Source organism: Chenopodium album, chromosome 18, assembly GCF_948465745.1.
Source record: "Chenopodium album chromosome 18, dcCheAlbu1.1, whole genome shotgun sequence".
NCBI lineage: Eukaryota > Viridiplantae > Streptophyta > Magnoliopsida > Caryophyllales > Amaranthaceae > Chenopodium > Chenopodium album.
Window position 1 is genome coordinate 24,659,589 of NC_137851.1, and position 5,837 is coordinate 24,665,425.

The following is a 5,837-nucleotide window of genomic DNA, read 5'->3' on the forward strand; positions in this document are numbered from 1 at the left end:
TCCGACTCGAGTCGTGCAACCATGTCGTTTATGATCGTATACTAGGTTCATGCACCCCTTTTATCGTCATAATAAAAAAAAAGAGTGGAGTTTTTTTTTCTCACATGTTTTCAAATGTCCTTTTTTTCCCCCTTCCTTTCCTATCTTGAGCAATGAGTCAAATAATTAAGTGAATTGTTTTATTTCAGTACTTGGTCAAGGAGCAGGGGTAGATTAATACGGTACGTCTTCATCCCATTTCCTACCAGAAATGGTAAGGGCGGAGAGCATCGAGTCATCACCGCAACAATCTAAGAGGCGTTCATCTTCTTTCAGTTTGTTTCAATGGCAACTAAGGAAGATATTGAGAACATCAACAAATCCATCAAGGCACTGTCTGCCATGATGAAAACCCTTACCACTAGGGTCACTACCATGGAACAAAACAAGGTCACTATTTCTACCCTTGACAAATTGAAGGAATAGATGAGTAAGATTTCTGAGGATTTCACTTATGTGGAACAACCTCCCACTGCTTTGGATGTGAAAGACAGGCTCCCTGAAAAGTTATTCACTACTGATATTCCAAATTTCAAGCTTACTGACAATCCAATATTCCATTTGAAGGCGTTCTCTGCAACCATGGCTCTCAAGGGATAGGACGTAACACTCTTCCCTACGGTGCTCCCTCTCTCCTTAGAGCATGGTTTCCAACAATGGTTTTATTCCCTAGATGCCAAGCGTACGCGACTTGGCAAGATGTCACCGACGGTTTCATGAATCGTTACAAGTGTAACATTCAAACCAAAACTTCTGAACATGAACTCTCCATTCTCAAACAGAAAGAGAACAAAGGCTTCACCGTTTATCTGAACAGGTGGAGGTTTACGGCTTCACTTTTGGTAGATCCTCCCAAAGAAAGAGAGATGGTTCGCCTCTTCATCCAAAATCTGACTCACAATTATAGGGAACATCTCAAATTTCTTCCATTGAACACTTTCGAAGCTGTATACGATTAGCATCAATATCGAGGACGAGCTAATAAAGACTGCTGGTAGTAACAATAATAACACTTGGAAAAACAAGAAGAACGACCTTACTTCTTCTTCGTCTTCTAAGCACGAAAATACTACCAACAATATAAGCCAAGTCGATCTCAATGAAGTGTTAGCTCTTGATGCTCCATTGCCCAAGAAAAGGAGAACTTACACCCCTTTAGGAATGACTTATGATGTGGCCTTTGATCGCCTCTACAATCAAGTCTTGATCACACCTATTGGGCCATTTCCAGAGCCAAAACCTGAAGAAAGGAGCGCCAAATGGAATCTCAATGCCCATTGCAAGTACCATCAAGAAAGGGGTCACTCTACTGAATAATGCTGGAATTTTAAGGACACCATTCAAGAGTTAGTAGATGCCAGCAAACTTCCCGTCCCTCCAGGTGGTAAGAAGTGACAAGCAACAATGAAGACAAGGCGCACTGCGAACCCTTCGCGCGATATTTCATGATTTCTTCTTTTTTTTAGTTTCCCTTTCCTCAATTCAAGTCTAGCATAAATTCCCTTTTTGTAATTTGATAATTTTGTTAGCTTATTCACCATTTTCATCAATAAATTGAGTATTCTTTACATCTCGATCATTTTCACCAGAAAAAAAATCAGTTTCCAAACCGAACACATGGTACACCAATGATTTGAGGCACCTTTGCAACCTGTTTTTTCCACTAACCATTCAAACATACACTCCATTTCTTGGCACAAACCATTTTTAGCCTCGTCTAACGTTTAGCCTTCAGTTCTTCAACCCAAATTCACCTAACCCTAGGATGGGAAAGTGTGCAATTTTTGTAACATTCATAAAGCAAGTTCAAATAAAAAAAAAGAATAAGTAAATGAAAAACAATGTCTAAAGGCAAGTGTTCCAATGTCTTGGATACGAACATGTCTCGAGTTGCGTATCTCATCGAGTGCTTGGTACCGTGCCTGAGAAACATGAATTCTAAGTGAGTGATGGACCGCATAATCCGAGATTGCCTACATTGATTCAAAAGAATGAAAAATAAAAAACAAAAAAAAAAAGAGAGAAAAGAAATCCAAAACAAAAAAAAATGTTGAAAATAAAACTTGCAAAGTCCAATACACAATTGCATATCTTGGGGCTTCTCTCGGGTCTTGAGCCTTTTACCCCTTTCTTCCTTAAACCATCATCTTAACCACATTACAACCCTTGAAAGACCTCTATGAGGTGAACACACACTTGTGCAAAGTTCGGTTAGGGCTACGTTCGACCTGATTCCTAATGGATACGTTGGCAACCACACAATGAGGTGCGACCACATTCACACTCACATTCATATTCATATCCATGATCAAGTCAAAGAATATCCAATGCTTATCCCTACCCATTTAGAGCTAGACTTGGGGGCTTGAACCACACCATCTAGCCTACCTAGCCTAAATAGTCACCATCTCGATTCTTCTCACATCTATTTCCTTCACCATAGCCTTTGCAGCCTCACCTTAGTATCACTTTCACACACTTATTTTACACATACATATGCATATCATCTTTCCCTTAGGAACCCTTTATCATGAAATCTTGTTTCCCTACCGCGCATGCTTCATCATCTTTCAAGACAACATTCATTAGAAGAAACATTGTATACTTGCTTAGCTTCCTGGCCTGAGCAATGTTCATTGTTTCATGCATCGCATAATGTGCTTGGCACCAGTTATATATCAATGATTTGTAATCATACAAAGCATATCGTGCTTAGCTCCTTGACTTGAGCAACGTTCGTTGTACAATACTCAACAATCACTTCATCTATTTACGTGCTTAGCTTCTAGACCTAAGTGACATTCAAGATCATTTCTTTACACCATATATGATTCTTAGCTCCATGACCTAAGTTCATTCATCTATCGCGTCACATGATGTAATTGTCCTTAGCCTCCTGGCCTAAGAACATGCATCATGCATACATTATTTTCAAGACAAGCAATTCAATCCATACGATTCATTTCGTCTTGCTCAACAAGGAAGTTTAAAACTTCTTCCCTTCTTCATGTCTTTTCTTTTGGGAAAGTTCAAAAACTTTTTCAATATTTTCATTGAGGGAAGTTCAAAAACAAAACTTCATTTTTCACGTCTTTCTTTTTTGGGAGAAAGTCGGTACCCTCCACTCATGACAAAAATGACGGAAAATTTTTGCTTTTTGTGTTGTCGATTACTTGTGTCTGCTCATACACTCAAATCATACTTTACACACACAATTACAAGTCATACACATGTCATGTCGTGTCAAGTCAAGCTTGGTCAAGTTAATTGGTCAAGTCAATCACAGTATATGCGAGTCCCTTGGCAAATTTCATTTTGCAGGTTTCATTTACAGCCCATGTTCGGGGACAAGCGAACCATTTATAGCCCACGTTCGGGGACAAGCAAACCATCTCCAGCCCACGTTTGGGGATAAGAGAACCATCTACAGCCCACGTTCGGGGACAAGAGAACCACTTACAGCCCACGTTTGGGGACAAGCAAACCATTTACAGCCCACGTTCAGGGACAAGCGAACCATCTACAGCCCACGTTCGGGGACCATTTTTAGTGATCATCTCCCAGGCGAAGACGATTCACGGCGCAAGGTTCTCGATACACAGAGACTTGCAATCTCATCATCAGACAAGTTTTTCCTCAAGCATGGAAAATTGTCGGTCGTTGCCACTTCTCAAGGCGAAGAAGTCAGCGATTATATCACAACAATCTTCATCCGGTGGATTTCTTCAAGCATAGAAAGCAACTAAACTCATTTGCCACCGATACATTGGTGTCAGATGCTATCGAACATACTTGCCACCGATACACCGGTGACTGTAGGGAATATTTCAAGCATTACCCCAAACGTGAACCCCACTGTGATCATACACTTAAGTATGGTGGTGTCCAAAGGGAAGGAAGCTAGAGCAAAAAAGTCGCCAACAAGTTTTAGGAACTTGTAAACCGTTCACAAGGTGAAGATTACACCCCTTAACGATCCATGAGATCGTCAACTCCAAAAGGTCTTGAACCAAATAGGGTTCGGGGATGAGGGTACAAATTCAACCTAAAAGAGATTGAACCTGCCCTATAAAATAGGCCTCTACTTCATTCTTCTCGTATTCATGTGCGCTTTCTAACTAACATGCAAACAACAGATTAACCCTAAACCTGTTTAATCTATGTTGGTTGAATTTAGTGCACAAGCAAAACTATTATTGGCGATCACTTGAATTATAATCATATTAACCCTAAACAAGATTATTAATTATCTTATTAAGCGTGATTACAACTACAAATTCCCTTTAAACATACATAAAAGGTGTGATCAAGTAATAACAATAATATAATATCAAGCAACATAATAATCATCATTATAATCATGTTAATAATAAAGCTTAAATATAATAGCAAGATCCTAGGCATGATACTAACAAGATTAATAACAAACCCTAGCATGTCACTAAGCATTAAAGATCAAAGCTTTAGCTCTAACATGATATTGATATGATATTAGAAAGCATAGGAAGCACCCTAAACATGATACTAGAAAGCAATAATAACAACCTAAGCATGATGCTAGGAATTAATAAATAACAAACATGATTTCTACAAGAATAGAGCAATAAGACTACATACTTTGATGCCTCGTATCTCTTTCTAATGACAAAATACACGCGTTAGTAAGTTCAAGGAAAATATAAAATCAAACAATCAAATCACATAATTGAAATAGAGATTAGGGACCAAACCCTCAGAAATTATAACCTTTCACGTCTAGGGCGAAGGCAACTTCGAACTCGGCTAGGTGTTTCTAGATCTCGTGAATGCGGAATTTTGTTTGTGAAAAGCTAGAGAGAGTTTAGAGAAATAGGTGATTGATGATAATTGATGATTGTGAATTGTTGATTGATTGCGAATGAATAAAAACGGAGGTTCAAGACCCTATTTATAAGAAAACAGTCTGGAAATAGGTAGAATTTGATAAGGAATAAAACTCCACTCTGTCGCTGCAAAACCGACCTTGTCGCTTGGCGACAAGCTCTGTCGCGTGGCGACAGTCCTGTCGTCTAGCGACAGGGTCTGTCGCGTGGCGACAAGGCTTGTCGCCACTCGTTTGGCGACAGCCTGGATTCCTACGCGCTTTCAAACACGGAGTCCACTTATCAATCAAAATCGATTTGTAAAGTCTGTATGAAAACTGAAATCGTATTTTTCATAAAATAATATTTTATTCCAAATAAAACTTTATCAAAATCTAATTATTAATTCTAATCTTATTAGGATTAAAGAGAACCTTCTAGAGAATTCTAGAAGACTACAATTAATTCTAATAACTTTAGGAATAATAATTAACATTGGGCCCTCCCCTAGATCATTGGGCCGCATGTAAAGATTAAACCGGGCCTAGTTTAGTATTTTGGCCATAACTTCTTCATTATTCATCGGAATTGGGCCTATAATATATCGTTGGAAAGCTCTTTGCAATCCCCATCCAACTACACTATTATTGGACCCTTGCCATGGACCAAACTAAACTGCATTGGCTGCTTTCATAAAATAGAGTTGTTTTCGAAAACAGAAAGAAAGAATTTAATAAAATCCAACCGCAACACTTGACTTTTCACACTTTCACCTCATTCGATAATCATTCGACGCAAAAGGTATTCATCACTGGGTTTGGTTTTGGGGAGACACATTTGGGTGTCTACAGAAGCCCCCACTTTGACTGAGTTTGGAGAAACGCATGTTTCGAAAACGAAAGTCAAAGTAGCGATAGGGACGGAGAATGATTCAGTGAAAGGAATGGTGTCCTTCGA